Genomic DNA, 25,389 nt, shown 5'->3' with positions numbered 1-25,389 from the left:
TTGTATAAAGTTTCAGTATGAAATGCAATAAAATGAAAATTTTAAATCTTGTTTAAGCGTCCAAATACCTTTTGAAGCATTTGTAAAAATAATAATAATAATAATAATAATAATAATAATAATTTAAATTAAAGATGAATAAAGAACACACACAATCAGAGAAGATTTGAGCTTTTAGTCAGTATAACTTTTCACCCCTGTATTAAGTTTGCTCTCCCTGATTCTATGTAATTCTGCATCTTGGCAACCCACAGTATTCTCCAATCACTAAAATCAGACAAGCAAAAGTTATAAAGAGTTATGAATTTTGAGCATGCCAACTTGTAATAGGACTAAGCTCTAAACTTGTCCGTGGTGCTGAAATCATTGTTGCAAAACTCTTGATGATGGCCTGTATGGGCTGAACTGTGAGAATGCCCTGTAGCCAGGACTTATTAGAGTAATTGGCTTTCTGTATCTGAATATCTAAGGGAGGCCTCTGTGATCCCTTCTGGGCTGCAGCATAGCACAGGCTTTCTGTTCGCCATTAACAAGCAGTTCAGGGAAACAGCGACAAACATGAAGAGAAACCGATGCCCATCACCAGTGTGTGTGATCACTACCCCTACTGCTCCTTTCTAACATACATTCAGCATTCCATTCACTTTGCTGTTGATAACTATGAGCAGAAGGTTTATTGTAATATATATTATATACACACACACACACACACACACACACACACGGTATATACAGTATATATAATGCATACATATTATGATATATGATATATAATATATACAGTATATAATTATAAAAAAAAATGATATATTTATTTATACAACAGTTAGTTCCGGTCCTTGAATCTCATTGGACGAGACACTTTCCAAGAGTGCTGCTGTCTCAGAACAGCAGCACTTGGACACTTTACTATCTGTATCACTCTGCTTGTGTTTGTGGCGTTCCAAACTAAAGTGTAAGAGCAGTGCAGATGTGTAAAAGCAGCTAGATATGTGTCTTTTCATTTATCCTTGTGACATACGAGTTGAGTTGGCATTCGTAGAGTCAGTCAGTCAGTCGACCAGCACAGGTTTCTTTGAAGTAATCGCATTGCCTCTCACTCCATGATCGCTCAAATTACTACTGTACTACATCTGGGAAATAGAGTTAAACTAACAGCTTCAGCAATAAGGCTTATCACAGCTGAGAGACACAACTGACAAAGTAATTACACATACTCAAGGTGCTTACCTACTAGAGTTTCCTCATTGAGAGGAGATGTAAACATTCAACATGGAGGAGGAGAATGAACCTCGAAATACTCTGGTAGGACCCCACTTGGATGGATTTTTTACACAGAGACAATAGGATGGTCTTTGACCAAAATACCATTATCTCCAGCAAACATTACAGCTATGAAATAGTTAAACAGCTATAGCTTGTTTATCTCTGTTTGAGAGTCACGACAGACGCAGGTAATAGCACACATTCATTTGCTCTTGCTCAAGTGCATTTTTTGTGACAGTCCTTAGTTTTTCCTCATTTATTTATTTAGTTGTTCATTGAACTGTTGTATAAAAGCAGTATCACACTCACAATCATGCTGTTTGTCCCTAAATCAGCACAGCTGTGATAACCTGTGGCACTCGGCCTGTGGCCTGGTGCCTGTGGCTGAATCATAGCCATGCTGACATAGGGACATACAGCACTCTTGCTTGTGTGAAATTGCTTTAAATAATAATCATAATTATTTGAATTATCTTCATTTTGGGGCCTTTCTCAGCAAATCTGAATCAATTAACAGCCCTAATATTTCTGCATTGAAAAAAAAAAAAAACACATAATAGAGCTTTAAAAAAAAAAAAAAAAAAAAACTTAAACGGTAAAAAAGAATAAACCAATTAAGGCTAAAAAAAATAATTAATCACTGCTACTCTCTTTGTAATTTCTCAAGTTACATCCATCTAGAACATCCCAAATTTTTTATGTTGTCCACAGTTCTCAAGGGGCTTCAATCTGGTGGCTACATTTAAAATATGCCCCATCAGCTTTCAGTCCTTTGTGACTGTAAGGGGTAAAGGACAGGCAAGGAGGAGGCGGGAACCGGCAGAACAGTCAACATAACTTTAATGACATAATCGAACTTAAAGAAACATAAACACACGGACACACACACACAGCGGACATGTGTGTGTCTCTCTCTCTCTCGAACTGGCATCCCCGGCTCCTCTTTATCCCTCTCCAGGCTGACTGGGCTGATTCAGCGGCGGGCGTCGATCGTTACGACACAGCCACGCCCTCCTTCTCGTCACAGTGACCAACAAACAGAATTTGATAATGGCCATTTTTTGGCCACATTCATCACAGCAGTGCCACTGCACTGATTGTATTGGGGGTCCCCGAATGGTTCTGAAAAATCACACCAGCAGAAACACCTTAAGGGGAATGTAAATATTTATAATGAGTGGTGAATGCCTGCTTGTGCAGGTGATGCAGGGTTACATACAGAAGCTGGTGTGAAGAACTACAGCAGATACAGAGAGACTTTCTTGTTATTCACACATTTACTGCAACCCTGTGAGGAATGCTGGTTTGGAAATTATAGAGTCTTTAAATGGCTCTTTAAGCCATTTATATTAATATTTTTTTTACTTACATTCACTCATTTAGCCATAACTTTTATCCAAAATGACTAACAAATGAGGAACTCTACATCAAAAGTGATTCATCCAAGGGGTACGGTAACATGAGGGGCTCTATTTTCGTGAGCACGCTAGTCGCAGCAGTCAACTTCCGTACGCTTCATCTTGTCCAATTTCTGTGAGAGCGTTAATTCTAAGCACAGCCAACACAATGCGCAATTGGGCGTGGGTGGAAGTTTTTGTGCTATCTGTGGGTGTGTGCACAAACTGTGTGTGTATTGTGTGTCACTGAAGTGCCGCAAAGCACAATTTGCTATTTTCCAGAGAAATAAGTCATTGCACTAATATGCTTCAGAAACACATCTGTTTTCAATGCAAAGTCTAAAATCAGTTATTTTATTTGCAGTTTGGGGATTCCACCAGCAGATGATATTAAAGGAATATTCCGGTTTCAATACAAGTTAAAGGGATAGTTCACCCCAACATGAAAATTAAATCACAGTTTACTCACTCCTGTGTTGTTATAACCTCATTTGGCTTTCTTTTTTTTTCTTAACCCTCTGGGGTCTGACGGTGTTTTGGGCCCTGGAGAAGTTTTGACATGCCTTGACATTTGTGCAAACCTTTTTCAAAATAAAAGTCATTACAGTTTTTCAAAATAAAAGCCAGAATAAAAGGCATTACCTTACAGAGTTTTTTGAACATTCACTCTGTAATGGGGTCCGCGCAGGCAAGTTGAAGCCCAGGGCGGCCGTCTATTTTGCCTGTAGGGCATGCCGGTACTTGCGCAGCAACGTGCTGGCCCAAATTACCCAGCGGCCCACCGTGCAGAGGAGTGCAACGGTCGGTCAACAGTTTCACTAAATAAAACATTAGATTTCAGTTTGTTTCTCACCAAACCTCATCATATGCTTTCAAAACAGTCGTGAGTCTCATGGAATAATTAATTAGACTTCTGAATTACACTTTTGCATGCTTTTGAAGCTTGAAGAGGTGGTAACCATAAACTACCATTATATGACATCACTGACATTTTTTCAAAATGTCTCCCTTTGTGTTAAGAAAAAGAAAGTCATATGGGGTTATTACAACATAGGGGTGATGACAGAATTTTATTTTTTTGGTGAACTAACCCTTTATGCTCATTCATCCAGCCGCCAGAGGGCGCTGTCACAGGAATATTAGTCATGTTTCACTTCCTGGTTCCCTTGTATCACTTCCTGTTACACATCTATATAAGCCATGTGCTTGCAACACTATGTTGTGAAGTATTGCCAGTTTTTAAACCTGCCTTACTGAGCATTTTCATTGTATGTGTATTTCATGTGTTTAGATTTTTTAGCCTGTTCTTTTTCAACGCACATTTTTGGATTACTGTTTTGGATTTGTTTGCTAGTGATTTGCCTATCTGTGTCTGTGACCTCTGCCTGGACTTCTACTACACTATTTGTCTATTGATTTGGATTGTATGAACTGTTCTTTTCTTATTAAACTTCTGCAAATGGATTCTAATCCGACTCCGGTCCTGAGCTCGTTACAGAATACTTCGCCTGACCAGAATCCAGCAGAAGTGACCCAGCTTCAAGTGTCCATTTCCTACCAGAATGATTTACTTCAAGGATTTCAAGGACAACTTAAGAATCTACATGCAGCCAACGAGCATCTGACTCATTACATTCTGTCCTTGCCTTCCTCTTGAACCGAACCGGTAAGATTGTCTCTCCCTGAGAAGTTTTATGGTTCTGAATGATTTTTTGGAATGTGTATTGCCATGGATTTTGCATAACCGCAATGATACTTGATACATTTCTAGCGGTTGACATATCTACTGGTCTGACGCAGAGCCATGCAGCTGCTTCATGGTCTCGTTATATATAACGAGAAACCCACAAGCACTTGTCCATGCGACAGCCAGCGCACCTGTATTAGAAGCAGAATACTGTCAGTTTGGTACGTGTGATCCTCACGCAGTTGTGCAAAGAGGCTGTTATTGGTAGAGTGACATTTCATAATTTTTCTAATTTTTTGAGATTTGAGATTTTGCTTATCATGTTGAGTTAGACAAGGACGCTGACTTGCTGTTTACCGTTATCACTCATTTTATGGATTCGCACATTTTGGCTCGCTATTTTTCTCAGAATCTTGCATGTGAACGTGAGATTAATTCGTCATTATTCAGAATGCTGTTCGTCATTTTGACACAAAAACAAACATGAAACTCTGCTTAAACCATCTTCACGTGGTATACAGTTGAAGTCAGAAGTTTACATGTGTACACCTAAGCCAAATACATTTAAACTCAGTTTTTCACAATTCCTGACATTTAATCGTAGAAAACATTCCATGTCTTAGGTCAGTTAGGATAACTATTTTTTTTTTTTTTAAGAATGTGAAATGTCTTTCATCACATTCCCAGTGGGTCAGAAGTTTACATACACTTTGTTAGTATTTGGTAGCATTGCCTTTAAATTGTTTAACTTGGGTCAAACATTTTTGGGTAGCCTTCCACAAGCTTCTCACAATAATTTGCTGGAATTTTGGCCCATTCCTCCAGACAGAACTGGTGTAACTGAGTCAGGTTTGTAGGCCTCCTTGCTCGCACACGCTTTTTCAGTTCTGCGCACAAAATTTCTATCAGATTGAGGTCAGGGCTTTGTGAAGGCCACTCCAGTACCTGGACTTTGTCCTTAAGCCATTTTGCTACAACTTTGGAGGTATGCTTGGGGTCATTGTCCATTTGGAAGACCCATTTGCGACCAAGCTTTAACTTTCTGGCTGATGTCTTGAGATGTTGCTTCAATATATCCACATCATTTTCCTTCATCATGATGCCATCTATTTTGTGAAGTGCACCAGTCCCTCCTGCAGCAAAGTACCCCCACAACATGATGCTGCCACCCCCATGCTTCACGGTTGGGATGGTGATCTTCGGCTTGCAAGCCTCACCCTTTTTCCTCCAAACACAACGATGGTCATTATGGCCAAACGGTTAAAAAAAAAATTAATAAGACCAGAGGACATTTCTCCAAAAAGTAAGATCTTTGTCCCAATGTGCACTTGCAAACTGTAGTCTGGATTTATGGTGGTTTTGGAGCAATGGCTTCTTCCTTGCTGAGCAGCCTTTCAGGTTATGTCGATATAGGGCTTGGTTTACTGTGGATATAGATACTTGTCTATCTGTTTCCTCCAGCATCTTCACAAAGTCCTTTGCTGTTGTTCTGGGATTGATTTGCACTTTTCACACCAAACTATGTTAATCTCTAGGAGACAGAATGTGTCTCCTTCCTGAGCGGTATGATGGCTGTGTGGTTCCTTGCTGTTTATACATGCATACCATTGTTTGTACAGATGAACGTGGTACCTTAAGGTGTTTGGAAATTGCTACCAATGATGAACCATTTTCTGAGGTCTTGGCTGATTTCTTTTGATTTTCCCATGATGTCAAGCAGAGAGGCAATGAGTTTGAAGGTAGGCCTTAAAATACATTCACAGGTACACCTCCAATTCAGTACACCTCCTATCAGAAGCTAATTGGCTAATGGTCTAAAGGCTTGACATTTTCTAGTAAGTAGTGGGAATTGGGCATTTCAAAATTGCGGAGAAAAGGGGAGAAAATTAATATATACTGTATATAAACATTAACAAAGAAACCAGGTGAAATTCACAATTTGAACACTGACCATCCCCCATGACGTCATCGGAAATGGACGCGCTTTCCTATTGGCACAAATAACTGCTTTAAATGTATTGGGTTTTATCCAGAGAGGGTTTGGCAGATGCAACATGCACCGGTAAGTAAGTATGCCTGTATTTGAGATGTTTTGCTGGTTTGCATGACCAATAAAAGACTAAAACTTGTACAGACTGTATTTTGTTTGTTTCTGTAAGTATTTTATGGCAAATCAGTGAAACGTTATGGACAGGGATTGCGTTGGAGTTAAACAGATGTGAAAATAAATGAAAACAGATTGATAAAAGCCAATAAACAGCAGTTATCAAACAATAAATAGCATAACACAAACACGATTGCCGGAAATCAGACTGTGCATACAGCAATGGTGTGTGTGTTTGCTTGCGTCTCTTATTCAAAGTCTCTTGTCACAGCGCTCATCTGTGACAATGAGTCAAAACAAATTTTGTTGGAAATCAACATCGTCACAAATGCTGTTGATTTAGCTTAACTTGTTTTGAACTCAGGAAATTCCCTTAAAGAGCTATCAATCACTTTTAAAACCATGATTTGTGTGGCAGTAGATCATTAACCTCCTGAGACATGAGTCCCCTAATAAACATGCAAAAAAAAAAAAAATTGTTTTCCTAAATACTGATGAACTCATATGGGGACAGAGGGGCTAATTTGTGAAATTTTAAATAATACCAAGCTATAGAAAGTCATAATTTTTTTTATATCAACTTGTTTATTATGCTTCCAGGAGTATTTTTTTACTTATTTTTTTTATTTAACGGACATTACAGCTGATTTTCTGTAAAGCTGCTTTGGAACAATGTGTATTGGGAAAAAAGCACACACACACACACACACATAAAAACTATACAAATACAAATTATTTGACTTTTGTTACAGAGTTTTTTTGTTTTTTTCTACTTTGGCAACAATCTCAATGTTCTCTCTTTGCACGGTCAAACAAACAAACAAGTGATAGCCAGTGCTGAAGCATTTTACCAATCAGAAATTAGCATAATTAATTCTGATTCAAAGTAACCATGTTAAAATCAAATTTAACATTCTGAATCTATGTACTGATATCCATTGTCCAGTGATGGACTGGCGATCTGGAGCACGGGGGTAAAGATTTTTACAAGACCACACGTTAGGTTATTAAGCATAATCGGTGAAACATTGTGCATGTAAACTTGCTTACTGAGAGAACTGAGTTTTTTTTTTTTTTTTTTTTTTCCAAAAAGAGCGCAAGAGAGTAAGTGCATTAATAGCCAAGTCAAGTGTTCGCACTTACTGTGCAAATATGTTGTAGGTTAGATGTTTAGGTACAATGTTGGGGCTTTAAATCTCATAAAATCCACTGATTAACAATGTTTATCCATGTTTTGCAAAAAAATCTCTTAGGACAGAGATATTATAAAATATCTCTCTAGAACAGATTACCTTCAGCTGGCCTCAAAACCAAACTTCAATCTACTTATATAGGCATGTCAGACGGCAGCTGAGATCGATGCCTGGGTTGCATCTATAATCTTCATCTTACTGTGTGGGACAGATATGTCTCAGCAGAACCACCACACAGAATACAGAGCTGGATAGATTCAATTACAGTAGCAGCACTGAGGAAAAACAGCTGTCTGACTTGCACGGCCCAAATCTGGTTAAATACCATTAGACGGCACAACTGGAAAGGTCGCCGATAACATCAGAGAACATCTCCCTTAGTGACTCCGAGAGAACCCTAACAGACGGACTAAACAGTGAAAAATGTGTCGTAACGAGGAAATGATTTATCCTCTTAGCTTATTCCTTCAAGATTTATTTACATTATTTACTCTGGTATACAAGCAAAAGAGTTTAGAGTTTGAAAAAATCATAGTTAAAATCAGTGTTCTTTTCAAAATGACAGAATGACTGTGTTTGGGTCCCATATAACTATAAAACTGCAATTTGTGGACGGTCAGGAAGTGCAGTGCTTTGCATCACTGAGAGCGCAGGCTTTGATCTTAGAGGTAACAGGCAAGGCATTCCTAACAACACAACTGACAATTCCTTGGTGTATGAGCTACATGTGGCTGTCCTACAGCCATCATCCGTTTCCATGGCAATGGAGTACCGGTGGGCAAAAATCTAAATCACATCTAATGGAAATAGAGAGAGCTTGAAGCCAGTGAAGAAAAGGTATGGTTGACTTCACATGCACATGGCATCAGAATCCCAGACTGCTGTAGCAACCCTGCCACTGTGAGTACAAACTATAAGTGTGTACTTACTCATCTGTAACTTCAACTCGTCACAGGATTTCAGCAAGTGGTAAACTTCTATGTAATTGTTAATCAGTATTTTATAGCAATGATTCTCGACCAGGGGGGTGGGGCCTACTAGGAGGACACAACAAATTTCCAAAGGGCCTCAAGATGAACTAAACTAGCTTTAATAATAATCTAACTTGCTTGAATATTGTCTTAGACAATAGACCATTTCAAGCATGTTAACAATAACAAGGAATAAGAACACAACTATTGCCGAAGCACTTCCAGAATCGTTTAAAGGATCCGTTAATAAGGCTCTGAGTTAACATTTTCCTCAAATAACGTGAAACCTTCACCTGAAGTGACTTATCCTGACATGTTGTTGATACTGATTGTCTATGCAAGAGAGGAGATGAAATGGTATCGTAGTTTAGATGCTTATAATTATTTCCTCAGTAGAGAGCTCAGGAATATTGGATCGCTGCTGTTATAATCAATGAAGCCGTTCAATGAATCTGTCAGCATGACCTGCGGACAAGGTAAGGATTTATTTTTTTAATGATAAAAATACTTTACTTGTCTCTATTTTTCTGGATAAAAGCATCTGCTAAATGACTAAATGTAAAAGTAAATGACTTGCGGAGCTTAGTAATCATGTTAAAGTCACTATGAATGAAGCGCCCCCCACTATTGTTTTGAATTAGGGTGGGTTCCATTCAGAAATGATCACCATAGTGCACTTTGAAGACTTTACCATTCACTGTGAGAGCTTTGAAAGGCTAAAAGGTGTGGGGCTCAAAAATAAGGGCAATTAAGTCTCTCACTTTTATAAATTCAGTTTGAAGCGATCTTACAGCATGACTATCATGACTGTTCTCCCTTCAGTGTACCCTTTGGAGGGAGATTTATCCTGTTTGGAACACAAACATATGTTCAAGGAACAAAAAAAGACGTCACTTCCTTAAACTGTCTTGAAATGGTGTATAGGAGGGGCCTTTTAGAGTGAAAAAGGTCGAGAACAACTGTTTTATTGTATTTTACTTGCTTTTTAGGCTGAGCTTAGCACTCTCAGCTACCTGTCTGAATTGTAGTCTTGCATAGCCAGGTGAGCAATGCTCACTATCAGCATAAAATCTGGTCCACATTGCAGCTTATTCTGGCCCTGAACTGTCCAATTAGACAGGTCGGGTCTGTCTGACCATCCATTTCATGAATAGCAACCAAGTGTTTTGTGCAGTTTTTATGTGCTGTTTGGGTGAAGGTTTATCTGAAATGGTTGATTCCACAATAAAAGTTGTCAATATTTATTTATTTATTTATTTATTTATTTTTAATGACACAACAGTTAAAGGTATAGTCCACCCAAAAATTTAAATTCTCTCATCATTTACTCTCATGCTATCCCAGATGTGAAGAACCATAAGACTAAAGGAGACATAAAGATCCATAAGACACATCCATAAAATGTGAAGATCCAAAAGATTGGTTAAAAATATATCTTCAGAAGCGATCTGATAGATGTGGGTTAGAAACAGATCAATATGTAAGTCCTTTTTTAATATATATCCTCCTCCCTGCCCAGTAGGTGGTGATATGCACAATGAATGTGAATCACCAAAAACAAAAGTAGAATGTGAAAGTGGAGATTTATAGTAAAAATTTACTGAACTATATATCTGTTTCTTACCCACACCTATCATTTCACATCTGAAGATATGGATTTAACCACTGGAGTGGTTATTAAAATTTTGATACCCATTCACCCACATTGTGAGGACCTACAGAGCTGATATATTCTTCTAAAAACCTTAGTTTACGTTCAGCAGAACAATGAAAGTCATACACATCTGCTATGGCATGAGAGTGAGTAAATGATGAGAGAATTTTCATTTTCATTTGGCGCATACCCACTACATCATCTTTGTGATACTCTTTTAGTAGAGTCAATGGCCGGCACATGTACCGATGATGCGCACAGACGATGACCGCGTCCGTGAAAAATTCTGGCCGGTGCGTGGTCAGGCCGCATGGAATGATTATGCATCTTGCGCCAAGATGCATAATAATGAGTTTGAACAAGATTGAACTGTATATAGGAGACCTCTATTGTGTTTCATTGAGCTGCGCTGTTTCCTGTTGTTTTGAAGGCATCCTGGACCATGTAAACATTTACCTTTTGTAAACATGAACTAGATGGACGTCTTATCATTTTGATGCATTTCCGGCGATGTGCACCGCTTTCTACAAGCGCAACTTTTAAAAACGCGTCTCATTCAGCTGCTGCCGCTGTCTGGGAGAAACATGCCGTTCTGTGTGTTTACACACGAAAGATGTGATGTCGCTCATGTGAAGACCAGAGTCTCTGCCTTGGCCTGTTGAAGCATCCAATATCACCATGGACTGTATTACATTTGCTTATTCAGAACATTTCAGCATGGATTGTATGTTCTTGGCTAATCAGAGTGGATTGCTTGTGAACCAGTCAAAATATGATTCAAGCTTTGCAAAGGAACTGAAAGATGCGGCAGTTAAACACTACCGGACGCATGAGTACACAGTTTAATTCATTAAGGTTTCAAATGTCATGACTTTTTGATAGTTGCTGTGCTTTAGGGAACATTTTTATTCATTCAGATGAAATGTGTTGGATATACAATATGTTGTGTTAACCCTGAAATGTAGTTTTATAAAATGTAAAGTTTGTTGAATTTCTTTCTATTGAGTTTCAAATATGGCTGTATTTGTGGGACTGCACGAAGTTAGCCAATCAGAGCATTGGCCGTTTACATTGAAGTCTTAAAGGGCCATATAGCTTTAAACCAAGCTTTTAGACAGAGGGTCTGAGACAGGGTGGAAAATGATCATACAGTATATTATTAAATTATGACTGTTTTGGTGCGCAAAAAAAAAAAAAAAAAGAAACTTGACTGACATTATAAGTGGACCTCAGAGAAGATAAATACAATTATTAAAAATAAATTAAAAAAAGTATGTCATGACCCCTTTAAGAACATAAATTAAATTGCACTTAAAGTCACCAAAATAAAGTTGCTGAGCAGCTGCATTATATATGGCCTAAAGACTTAAGTGAGACTTTCAGTGACATTTTACAGAGGTGACTTTGCTTCCACTCAGACATGTTTTGTGCTTTTAGTTCCCTATCTGTCACTCACTCGACGTTGTGTCGATGACGTGACACTAGGGGTCACTCTTGGGAGCCTGAAACACCTCTGGTCTTTGATAAAAGGCCAATGAAATTTGGCGAGTGGTATTTGCATGCCACTCCCCCGGACATACGGGTATAAAAGGAGCTGGTATGCTACCACTCATTCAGGATTTTCTCTTCGGAGCCAAACGGTCATGCTCACTGAGCTGAATTCTCACAACTGTTCATTCACCTCTGCTGGATCTGACGGTGCATTTCAGCGGATTCTCCCTCCTGTGCACTGCAGAGAACGCCCCTGGGCGCTTAGGCAGAAAAAGAGAGTATATTTTCCTGAAAGAGTATATTTCTCTAAAAGAGCGGCACACACGGAACGTCTTTTTAAAGACGCATCTTTTTAAAGATGCCTTTCCGATTGTATGTTATTCCTGGTTGCGGTCATTACCTCTCAACTTCAGACGGTCACGATCGCTGTCTTTCGTGTCTGGGCGCGACCAACACGGAGGTAGCGTTCGTGGATGGTTCATGTTCTCACTGCGAGAACATGACCATGGCAATGTTGCGGTCGCAACTTGCTTTCATAAGAAAGCAAGCCACCCCAGCGGCTCCCCGCCTCGGTCCTTCTACCTACGAGTTTGAGGCCAGCGTGACTAGCACTGGGGACGATTTGGGGACCCCAATGGAACCGCCTCTGCTGGGTATCCCCCCACGGACCTCCCATTCCCCAGCTCGCTCGTCTGCCCCGATCGGGCTTCCAGATGAGTCCGCCAGCTGTCTCACGGCGAGTTCGACCTCTTGTTCGGAGCCCACAAAGCTGATGAGCTCTCGAGCGCAGTATCGGAGAGCGGGCTTGTCCTGTCGGACGCAGAAGCCTCAGCTGTGCTCCCCCCTTCGGGGACGATTGCCCAGTCACAGGCTGATGCAGAGATGACGGACATGCTTTCCCGGGCGGCCACGAGCGTCGGGCTAGAGTGGAACCCTCCGTTCTCCCCTGAACCCTCGCGGCTTGATGATTGGTTCCTGGGCTCGCGGTGCCGCTCAAAGCAGCCGCGCCCCGCTCCAGTGCCTTTCTTCCTGGAAGTGCACGAGGAGCTGACAAAATCGTGGGAGGCACCTTTTACTGCCCGGTCCCGATTTCTCAGTTCCCCCGCCCTCACTACCCTCGATGGCAGGGCGGCAAGGGGCTATACGGCTAAATTTTTATTTTTTTTTCGTGGATAAGGCGTTCGCGGTGCACCTATGCCCACAAAGCACCGCCACCTGGCATGGATGCCCAAAGCTCCTGTCCAAGCCCTGTAGGTCCACGTCGTTCCTGACGGCCAAAGCCTACAGCGCTGCTGGACAAGCCACCTCTGCCCTGCATGCCATGGCTCTCCTGCAGGTCCACCAAGCCAAGGCGCTAAAAGAACTGCACAAGGGTAGTTCCGCCCCAGATCTGATGCAGGAACTCCGCTCGGCGATCGACCTCGCTCTCCGAGCGACGAAGGTCACGGTGTCTACATTAGTGCTCCAGGAGCGTCACCTTTGGCTCAACCTGGTAGAGATGGGTGAGGCCAAAAAGACACGGTTCCTTGCTGCCCCCATCTCCCAGGCTGGCCTATTCAGCAACAACGTCGAGGACTTTGCCCAGCAGTTCTCGACGGTGAAGCAGCAGACGGAGGCTATCCGGAATATCCTGCCCCGGCGTGGCTCAAAATCCCGCACCCAATCAGCTCGTCACCAAGGGCGTCCCCCTGCGGTGACTGCACCGGCTCTGCCGCAGCCCGCCCCTTCGGTCCGGCCCCGGCGTGGAGCCCACCGCAGGAAGCAGACGCCACCCGTCTCACGGCCGGCCGCCAAGAACCCACAAAGGTCATCAAAGCACCCCTGAGATGGGCGACCCAGGGTCGATGAAACCCAGTGCATTGGAGCTGGTAGTAAGACCACTCCATCCCCCAGTGGAGGGCCGGGTGGAGAATCTTTTTTTGCCTTTTCATTTGATTTCGCCACATGCCCAAGTGGCTGCAGTACCCAACAGTTCGGCAAAAGAGCGGTTTCCTCCTTCCCTGGGTCACATACCCAGTGTGCATGGTCGTCATCACGACCACCGTCCACCTTTTTTCCCTTGCAGGATTGGCGCTCCAGCGGCGGTCTCCCCGCCCCTGTGTGCCCAGTTGTGGCACACATCCGCCCCCGATGTGACAGTCTCCATGGGTTGCGAGGACAGGCCTCTTCCTCCCCCGTCCCAGGCTGTTCCGGGGGTGGTCACAAGGAGCCAGGTAAGTGCTTCGATGCCCCTAGACTCAGCACGAACACGACATGGTGTGGCACCTCGAGCTCTGCCCCGCCGCGAGGCCCCACCTGCCAGTACATCCGACAACGTTGTCCCTTTGGTCCCTCTCGCGCAGAACTTGGATGCGTGGCTTGCGCTTTCCAATCCGTCGCGATGGCTGGTCCGGACCATTCGACTCGGCTACGCGATTTCAGTATCCACTTCACCTTGGAGAAGGACGAAAACGCTGCTACCTTGCGTGCGGAGATCGCCACCCTCCTATGGAAGGGTGCAATAGAACCTGTCCCTCCGGCCGAGATGAAGAAGGGGTTTTACAGCCCCTACTTCATCATACCAAAAAAAGGCGGTGGGTTGCGGCCAATCTTGGACCTGCGAGTACTGAACCGGGCTTTACACAGACTCCCGTTCAAGATGCTGACGCAAAAACGCATTCTGGCGAGCATCCGGCATCAAGATTGGTTCGTAGCGGTAGACCTGAAGTACCCGTACTTTCATGTCTCGAATATACCTCGACACGGACCCTTCCTGCGGTTTGCATTCGAGGGTCAGGCATGTCAGTACAAGGTCCTCCCTTTCGGCCTGTCCTTGTCCCCTCGTGTCTTCACGAAGGTCGCAGAGGCAGCTCTTGCCCCATTAAGGGAAGTGGGCATTCGCAATCTCAACTATCTCGACGACTGGCTAATCCTAGCTCACTCTCTGGACATGATGTGTACACACAGGGACTTGGTGCTCTCGCAACTCAGCCGATTAGGGCTTCGGGTCAACTGGGAAAAGAGCATGCTCCTCCCGGTTCAGAGCATCTCTTTTCTCGGTTTGGAGTTGGACTCAGTCTCCTTGACAGCGCGCCTCACGAACAAGCACGCACAGTCGGTGCTGACCTGTTTGAAGGCATTCAAACAGAAAACAGTGGTTCCACTAAAACTCTTTCAGAGGCTCCTGGGGCATATGGCATCCTCAGCGGTGGCCACCAGCTGTTCTTGGGTGGGTGCTCCGCATGTGGCGGTTCCCTGTAAGGTAACCCCATTCGATGTATATCTTCCACTAATTCGTTTCCCTGTTGGCAAACTGCGTCTTCCTTGGGCAGAGCCCCTTCTGCCACAGTCTCCATGTTTGTAGTAACTCCTCCCCCGTTGGGTAGGATCTACCATGAGACTTCTCCACATGGTCAGCAAGACCATGTGACGTATTTTCCACTTAAATATCCCCCTCTCTCTTTGGGCGAGGTGTGGTCTCCGCGGTGTCCTCCCCTTGGGAGGGACACCCCCCGACTAGACCTGGCGGCCCAGTCGGATAATCCCCCTGGTTTTTTAGGGAGTGGAAAAAAGAAGGGGAAAAGAGGCCACGACTGGGTTAGTCTGTCTCTATCTTTTGGGTAGTTGACTTGTCCCCAAAGGGCCGTTCGACACTCATAACTATGTTGGGGGAGGTTACGTGTTGGCCTGGTGTGCTGGCTACGAGGCACACAGTTGTCTGCCCATCACACACCGCCAGTTCACGTAACACAGTTCAGCCAATTGCGTCATTTTGTATAGGGACCCCTAGTGTCACTACATCGACACAACGTCGAGTGAGTGACAGATAGGGAACGTCATGGTTACTTGCGTAACCTCCGTTCCCTGATGGAGGGAACGAGACGTTGTGTCCCTCCTGCCACAATGCTGAACTACCCGCTGAAATGGCCGGACCTTGTCTCGGCTCCTTAGTATAAAACCTGATTGAGTGGTTGCACACCAGGTCCTTTTATACCCGTATGTCCGGGGGACCGGCATGCAAATACCACTTGCCAATTTTCATTGGCTTTTATCAAAGACCAGAGGTATTTTGGGCTCCCAAGAGTGACCCCTAGTGTCACTACATCGACACAACGTCTCGTTCCCTCCATCAGGGAACGGAGGTTACGCAAGTAACCAGGAAGTTATCTGTAGAATCCTCTGCTCCTGGATTTACTTCAGAGATATTACACTTAGTGGTCGATAAATCATTCGATATTCTGAATATTTTAATTATCAGCATGAGCCAATAATTCCCGTTTGGCCAATTTAAGGCAGCGAGGGTGCGGAGAATCGCTTGCTTGCATGTGAAGGAGCCATCTGAGATATCTAAATGACCAATCATTTGTTTTGTTGTTACGTGCCATCGTGTTACTACAATAATAGACCACAGTCTCATTTAAATGGTCCCCATATCAGAGCGGCGACAGATGCGTATGAGCTCATAATGATAAAGTGCTCACGTGTTTCACTCTCTCTCTCTCTCTCTCTCTCTCTCTCTCTCTCTCTCTCTCTCCCCTCAACAGTTCCCTGTAACTTTTAAATGTCTTGTCTAATAGTGAATAGGCAAATATCAATAAACTAATATCATATACCATCTGCAAATATGCGTATAGCTTGTTTGAACAGAGGTAATTCACGAACCTCACGAAAATCCAGCATTTTCTTTCTGTCGAGCGTTCATATAATTTCTTCCATCAGCCTGGATCAAAACTCAGTTCTTCTGATTTACGAATGTTGCATGACGGTCAGTCCGTAAAAATCCATGCAGGTGATCTGGGCTGTGTAAACTGTTTGCTGGATCCTCACAAGTGCGTGAATGCAACATCAAAATAAAAGCACATCACGTGCACTAAGTAAATGTAAGAACAATATGTACAATTGGTTTGATTCTTCTTTTGTGAGAAAATGTGATTGCTAATGTACACGTGCAATCTATGGTTGCTATAGACAACTGTGTGCCTTGTTATTTACTTCCTAATATATTAACAATTGAATGACTAAACAAAAATCAGAATAAACTGCTATCTAACATTAAAAACATTTATTTTTTTAAAGATTCTTTTTACAAGTTTTAAGTTTTATGTGAAATTATAAGTAAATATAGTGTTAAATAAGAGTTTATTCATTTTTTTTAAACAGCTTTATGTATATGTTATTTACTATATCTGTGATTTTATATTGGCATTATATCTGCCACCCTGCTCTCTGGATATCGACATCAGCATCGGCCAATTAAAAAAAACCCTATCGGTCGACCACTTATTACATTCTTATTTTTAAAATGCTGGGAAGCAATGCCTGTGCTTTATGTGAAATACATTAAAATTTTCTTGCTCTCCAGCATCAGGAACTGCAAGAATGTATGACTGCTCAACCTGGAGGTGAGAGATCAAGAGAAATCTCCCAGTGACTGGAGATAAACAGTGCACTATGCAGTTTAAAGCTGGTACAGAAAAATAAACAGCTTAAATAGATTAATAAAAGTCAATGTTTCTCCTGTAAAAGCTGTAAAACCGGCCCCTTAGACAAAGCTCAGCCTTCAAAGGCTTCAGTTTACGGACAGACAGATCCCAGATCTTGGTTTTAGTCCTCAGTCAGTGTTTGGCAGACATCCTGTCCGTCTCCCCACTAATCGGTGTAAATAGATTTTTGAAATTAAAAATCTATGCTGCCCAATTCAGTGTAAATTGATGTATCTGCCCACAGAGGGAGTGTGCATTAGTGTGTAATACTATTACAGATAGCTATGGGGCAGGAACAGGCTGACGGAGCATGCATACATTTGATATGAAGAGAAAGTGAGGACAGGGCAGGATACACACCAGATCTCTCTCCACCTCTTTATTATTGTCTGAATGGTGACTAATGAGAGAGCCAGATTTGATCATAAGTGGAAATTCACTGTGTTATGACACAATACTAATGTCAATTCCTGTCCACTGTCCACTAAGGAACAGCCTATTTGCTTTATAATGTAAATATACATGATTTATTTATCCGTGTCTTTTATGTTGCTCAGGCTGATATGTCTTGGAATTATACAGACAACTATGGATGCATCACACAAAAGCAATGGTTTTTATTGATGTCATTTTAGAAATGTGCTATTTGCAGTAATTCATCCCGTGAGCAAAAGTGTCCAATAAATGAGAGGCAGTCATGTTATCTCCGCATGGTGGCACCAATGAGGTGACACGCTCAATGTAAAGTGCTCTAAAGCAGCTTTTATTATAGGCTACTGATATTACTGGATTATTCATCTTGAGTGTACTTGATATTAAACATTTTTCAACAGTTCAAAATGTTTTAAGGGGTAAGTTAAAACTTTTTTAATGATAATAAAAATATTGAGTGCATCTTTAAGGTTCTGTGAGTGTTTTTATTTTTTATTGCAAACTTACACCATTTCTTAAACTCTTCAAAGACATTTCAGTAAACCTGATATCAGCAAATCCACACAAAGTATTCGCTTGCAGAGAGGATTTGATTGGCCAGTTTTTGCTAAAAAATAAAAACTTTATGGGCTGCTCTTTTTTTTTTTTTTTTTTTTTTTTTTTTTTTTTTTTTTTTTTGCTGTTTACAGAGCCAAAGGCTGTCATTGGTGTATTTTCTCAGGTCACCTATTTCAGTGATATCTGTCAGGTAGAAGGGACATCAAAACTAAATGCTTACAGCACCTTCAATAGTTAAAATTAGTTTGATAATATGTATTATCTGCAATGTACGTTTCTTAAAAGCTAGAAAAATCCATATAGGAAAGAAGTTAGTGTCAAGTCTTGAGTGCCAACTTGTTTTCCTGCCAACAAATTCAATAAATGCCCTGTGGTTCACACAAAGTGTGAACCAGCTCTGGAGCAGGGTCAGGATAAAAAGCTTGTTTACAGTGTAGACACTCGTTTCCCTTGGCAACACAGCGGGCAAGATTTCTGCCAACACAACAAAAAAGCAAAGCAAGGAGACACTTAAAGAGCTTGGAAATTAAAAAAAAAAACAAAGGATGAAGAAAAAAAGAAGAAATATCAACAATAACAAAGAGAGGTAAGAATTTTCTACAGCTTTAAGATCACAAACACATACACACACCCACACTTTCACACAGCCCCCCTTTAGAACAAATTGAATGAAAATTAAAGTAAATGTTTACTACGACTGTGAAGCAAGATTTTCAGTGACTAAAATGTCAATCTGATTTCAAATTTCAATCTGTTCCTTACACAAAGCCATTGTTTGGTTTCATAAGACTTTGAAAATACAGTAGCACACAACTCGTATTGGCTACTTTTATGGTGACTTTTTTCCTTTTTGGAGCTTGACAGCCCCTAGTCTTCCTTCACTTTCATTGTATGGAAGAGTGCAGCTCTTCAATGTAACTGAGAAGAATAAGGACATCTTAATAGTCTGAGTAGTCGGGGATACAGGTTAGTTTTGAATCTAGTGAAGATGTCTTTAGTCTTGGTTGAAATGCTACCAGAGCCTACTGTTCAAATTAGACTGTGGTGTGTGGTTTGATGTTTAAGACATAAAAACTGCAGCGAAATAAAGCGGCTCTGTATAATTTACTGTTAAAGAGAAAGTTCACCCAAAAATAATGTTAGGCAAAATGTTAGCCTCTCAGTCACTTACATTGCTTCTTTTTTTCTATACAATGAAATTAAATGGTGACCGAGGCTAACATTCTGTTTAACATTTCCTTTTGTGTTCCATCAAAGAAAGAAATAATACTGGTTTTGAACAATATGAGGGTAAATAAATGATGATAGTGAACAATCCCTTTAAATGACTGTCTGAACATGAAAATATTCCACCTAGAGTTTGTGCTGTTATCAACCAAAATATTTTGACTACATAATGACGCTGGGTTGTTATCCTGCATAAATTGATAAATTAATTTGACTGCCAACATTACAAATAGCACACAGAAAATAGCTACAGCTTAACTACGGTTCAGTGATACTCGGACTAATGTTAAGATGAAATTTCTGCTGAAGTCACATTTCCTGATTCTCAGAATGTTCTCTTTGCGGTCCTGTCAGACTGCAGCATTCTAAGATACACTGCTCTCAGCCTGTGTGCTTTCTGTGTTTTTGCAGTTATAGATTTCTTCCAGCTGTTTAACTCTGACCCACACTGGGACTGTGCCTGCCACCAGCCTCCCAAACCTCTCTACTGCCACTTGGATGAAGTGCAGGTTTTGATGAGAGTTTGGACTCTGGCATAGCAAACTGTCATCCTGTATCTCGTTCTCTTTTCTTTTTTGAAAAATCCAACACTTTCTCACTTTCTACCCTTGGTAAAAAGATCGGCTTAGACCAGCATTAATTTCCATGCTAGTCCATGCTGGTTAGTGCTGGTCTGATGCTGGTCTAGCAGGTGGACCAGCCTAGCCTTATTGCTCACCAGAAAAAAAGTAATTAACTATTACCATGGATAAATGCAGAGTATGTTCACAGCAGAATCTGCACCATTGCCAGGTCTGGTGACACTTTTCCAGGTAACACTTTATTTGGATGGTACCAAGTAGATATTTAACTGACTATAAGTGACTTATCAACTGGCTTGTTATAGTAAACAGTGTTTCAACAAACATTCAGTAGACTATCAATAGCCTGTATAACGGCAGCAAAATAACAGCTTATCGACTAACTTGCTATAGCTAGTAAACAGCATTTCAACAAACGTTCAGTAGACTTTCAGTAGCCTGTATATAGTTCTCTATTAATGACCTACTTACATTATTGTTGAGAACAGCAGTTCATTAAAAGGTCATTAATAAAGATCTATATACATACTATCTATATATAGTTTCACTTTCGATTGCCCACTGTAACTTTGCTTCCTTGTTCTTATCTGACCAGAGTGGGACCCAGCGTGATCTGCAGTTATTGTGGCCTTTTAGGTCCATCATGCACAATGTTCTAGGGAGTATTATATAAGTAATTGTGGCCTTTCAGGACACGTCTAGCCATGATCTCATTAACAAGATAATTCCAGCCACAAAACTGCTGCTCAATGAGTGGTTTTGCACGACTCTCTGTAAACACTGGAGACAGCACTGTGTAAAATTCCCAAAAGGTCAGCTTTTTCTAAGCTGCTAGAACCACCATGGCTGTGTCTGGAACCTAGGCCAGCTTCCGAAGGAAACCGTTTCAGACAGGCTTCCATGGCAGCATGAGGTAATGTCTAATGTAAAATACAATTGAGCTTTAGAAATAAGCAAGTACATATTTAGATACGTCAATGCTTATTTATTGTCAGTTAAAACAGAATAATAAGTTAAAAAATTTAATCAGACCTTTTTTCACAATTTTTACCTAATGTTATAAAAAATACAGCTAAACTACACCGCTAAACAAATCGTTCAGGTCCAAGAGGTGCAATTTTGTCTGAGCAGGGTGAGGAATGTTTCTATGCTTCACAAATTTGTCTTGGTGCTGTATCTGATCTCAGCAGATAAATTTATGTTTGTGTAGATTATGGTGAAAACATTAGTTTCCATCTGTTTTCATGATAATTTTACTCTTGGTGCAGCCAAGCATTTAAAAATTATCATCTCATCTTTCATACTGACTCGCACCCTGAATCACTCATAATCCAGCACCGATTACATTTAAAAGAACATGAAAAACACAAAATCTGAATGACTCTCGGCTCAGAACAAAGGAAAGCATAGAATAAAATGTATAAAAGTATTAGAGTACTGAGACAAATAGAAAAAGAAAGCAGGAGGAAGGAAGGAAAGAAGTGATGGGGAGAGAAATAAGGAAGGAAAGAAGGAAGGGGTGAAAGAAAGAAAGAAAGAGATGGTGGAAAGTAGAAGGAAGGAAGGAAGGAAGGAAGGAAGTGATGGGGAGAGAAATGAGTAAGGAAAGAAGGAAGGGGTGGAAGAAAGAAAGAAAGAGATGGTGGAAAGAAAGTGGGAGGAAGGAAGGAAGTGATGGGAGAGAAAGGAGGAAGGAAAGAAGGAAGGGGTGAAAGAAAGAAAGTGTGGAGGTGGGGGCGTTTTTGAGTGCCAGCTTGTGAATGGAGAGCAAGATTGGTAGATGAGAACAGTAAGGATCATCACCTGTCACTGATTATCTCTAACAGATGCTTGTCATTGCAGAGAGAGTTGGAGAGGTATTTAAGAGCGAGCCAGATGCCAGAGAGGGAGAGAGAGCTGCACACGCACACACCCACCCCAAGAGTGTGTTTATTAAAGTCCGCTGAAAAGTGAGTTTTGAGTTGGAAAAATAAAATTACCTTTTGAGTTGGATTTTGCTGTCTCCCGCTTCCTTCTTTCCCCTCCTTGTGAACTTGTTACACTCCTCCTTAAGTCCTGGGTTTCGGCACCAGTGTAACAAGTTCACAAGGAGGGGAAAGAAGGAAGCGGGAGATGGCAAAATCCAACTCGAAAGGTAATTTTATTTTTCCAACTCAAAACTCGCTTTTCAGCAGACTTTAATAAACACGCTCTCGGTGTGCATGTGCAGCTCTCTCCCTCTCTGGCATCTGGCTCGCTCTTAAATCCCTCTCCAACTCTCACTGCAATGACAAGCAGCTGTTAGAGAAAATCAATGACAGATGATGATCCTTACCTTTCTCATCTCCCGATCTTGCTCTCCATTCACAAGCTGGCGCTCAACCACGGCCCCACCTCCACAGAAAGAAAGAAAGAATAAGTGGGAAAGAGGAGGAAGAATGCGGGATGGGAGAGAGGATGTAGAAATTAAAGCAGATTAGCTGTACTCCTGCTCAATATGTTTGTGAATCAGTCATGTTAGCAGAGCAGCAGGATGAAGCAGAGAGATGCAGTAATGTTTCTGTTGAAGCACAGCCAACTGTAATGATGCAAGCAGAGAGGAATCGCAACATAATGACCGCAAGCAGCTCAGCATCATGATGAATTTAAGCATTAAAAGCAGATCAGCAGTTGTGCTTTCAGAACTCCCCCATCATGCCAATAGAGCACACAAACACAAAGTCTGGGTTAAGTGTTAACTACCTGGAACACACACAAACAGACAGAGATCTGATGAGTTAGCACAGGGGTTGGAAACCTTTTTCACTAAGGAGCCAATTTTTAAATTTTTGATTGATGCATTTTTTTGAAAGAGCCATAGCACAAACAAATAATTTACTATTTTCAAAAACAACGTTTTTCTATAAAATAAAATGTTTATATTGCCCATAGACTACTCAAAAACACAAAAACAAACAAATATGCAAAAATTAATAGGTAACATGTTGCAATATGGAATTGAGTGCATGTGTTTGTGTGGGTCTCCATAAATTTACTTCATTTTACAATTGTTCTTAAAACCTTTTGGGCTGGGCGATATGTAAAAAATATTTTAACGATAATCGCCTTTAAAATATCGCGATATCCGATTATATGGTCAACATCGGTGAATATTTTTGCTTTATTGATTTTGCTTTAAAAAATACATTAATTTATTGAAACAGGAAAAACTTAAACAATCGACATTTCTAAATCCAAATTGCATTTTAAACTAAACGAAAAAAGCAATTAAAATAACGAAATTATTAAAAAAATCTTATATACAACCACCTCCCCAAATCCAAACATTTACCATCTTCAATGGCCCCATTTGCTATCACACAAGCATCCATCAATGATACCAGGTGAAAAAGTACTAATAGCCTACAAATTAAGAACTAAAGACAATTATAAATGTAAAGATAATTATAATAATCATCATAACAAATAAGTCTAATAAATTCCCTTGTGTTCCCAAAAAATGCTGCCAAATGTGTGTTCTTATCGAATATGTTTGTATTGCATTTTGGTAATACAGATTATGCTGCCTAAAGAAAACAAAATAGAACTAAATTTTAGGCTCAAGGTGAATGTATCTTGTATTATTTTATGATGTAATCACTTTCATCTTTGTTTCTTTAATACAAAGATACCTGTAAATATTACTGAACCTGCAGAGTTGCGTTCACAAGAGCAAACTGCTCCGTGGAAATAAAGCAAACTAAACTCACAGCACCTCACGAGATGATCGGAGATCATTTGCAGCATTCTTATAGACTACATTATCCTTGCAAACAGTTTTCAGTCAAATGAAACAGAGAAAAAGGAGTGATAACTCTTTACATGCACTTGTTCCACGCCTCTGAACAAACAGCGAATCAGACACGAGCATTGACGGCTTTTCTTTTGTCTGTTTTAAAAAATATAATAAAGTGTGTTTCTTCAAGCACCTTTTTGACTAACAGCATTTCTTGTCATGTGTCACTCTGAGACGTCTTACAGGTCTCCCACCTGTTGCGGGTAGATGAGCAAAATTACTCGCGCATGAAGTACCTGCATTTGAACGAGGAGTTCGCGAACTGGATTGAGCCTCGTTGCAATTGAATTGTGGCGGGTGCTATTTCATACCCTGGGTGCACATAAAAAATAACGAACGTTCATAAAATCGCTCGCAGAAAATGCTCTTAACAGCTAAGATCAATAGTTATTGGGAAACGAGGCCCAGAACTCTATGCATGTGTGCGTCTTGAAGCGTTTTCATTGCACTCGTGAACAGCGGAGCTCACTGCACGCACACATCAAATTAGATGCACATCGGTGGCTTTTCTTTCATTTGTTCTTCAAAATATAATCACACGTTTTGTCAAACACGCATTTTTGTGTCTAATTTCTTGTAATATATCACTCCGAGAAGTCTTACAGGTCGCCTTCCACAGTGGCTGGTACATCAGCAAAATACTCTGCATGAAAAATCCGCATTTGGCGGGTGTTCATTTCAAACCTTGTTCACCAGGAGTAGGCTGTACGACAAATTCGGGAGAAAGGAAATCAAAACAGTGTCATTGACTTCAAATTTTGCAATCCCACCCACACTTTCTGCAGGAACATTATCTCTAAAGAGTTTTAAACGATCATGTGTTGGTGAATGGTGAGACACCCGGCAAGCCACTTGAATTTTAACAAAGAGCCACTTGTGGCTCGCGAGCCATAGGTTCCCGACCCCTGAGATAGCAGAAGCTTTGCTGAGGAGATGAGGAACACACTCACCTTCGGTCTCACCACACAATGTGCACTGTGACTCTATAGAATCAGAAAAGCAAAAGAGAGAGAGAAGTTTGAAGAAACTTTCACATACCCTGCATGATTTAAACACCAACATCAGGATGTTTAAAGCTAAATTTTCTAAATTCTACATAAAAAAGGAGTCATCATAATTAGACTAATGCATTTGTTTTGTTCCCACCAGCATTGTGATTCACTTAATAATCAGTCTTAATGTGGCCTGGAAATACAAAATCCTAAAACACTTTAGAATCCAATTATACGCGTCTTTAAAAAAAATTATAATAATTTAAACGCACAAGGTTACAGTATATACACTCAGCACACACACACACACACACACACATTTACAGCTGAAATGCAAACACATTCAGATGTTGTGGCAAGGAGGAGGGCAGGGCCGGGCCGGGCCGTGATGACACATGCCCGGCCCCAATCAGGCTAATCAAGCCGACAAGGTGGAGGTTCGTCAGAGAGAGAGCTACAGGCAGCTGCCCTGTATGTGTTTATGTTTGTGTCTTTTTGTTTAAAAAATATTACTTTGATGCTTCATCCAGTTCTCGCCTCCTCCTTTCCCTTTTACCTTG

General features: G+C 41.1%; 1 protein-coding gene across 1 annotated transcript in view; it reads right to left on the bottom strand.

Annotated features, from left to right (window-relative positions):
- Positions 1-24,809, bottom strand: part of dlgap2a (discs, large (Drosophila) homolog-associated protein 2a) — a 142,095-nt gene extending 117,286 nt beyond the window's left edge. Inside the window, exon 1 of the mRNA XM_051646068.1 lies at positions 24,788-24,809. The gene's annotated coding sequence lies outside the window, so the exon portion shown is untranslated. The remainder of the gene's footprint in view (positions 1-24,787) is intronic.
- Between the last annotated feature and the right edge of the window lie 580 nt (positions 24,810-25,389).

This window comes from Myxocyprinus asiaticus, chromosome 20 (genome assembly GCF_019703515.2).
Source record: "Myxocyprinus asiaticus isolate MX2 ecotype Aquarium Trade chromosome 20, UBuf_Myxa_2, whole genome shotgun sequence".
NCBI classification, from domain to species: Eukaryota; Metazoa; Chordata; class Actinopteri; order Cypriniformes; family Catostomidae; genus Myxocyprinus; species Myxocyprinus asiaticus.
This window is presented reverse-complemented; position numbering and strand designations above follow the sequence as displayed.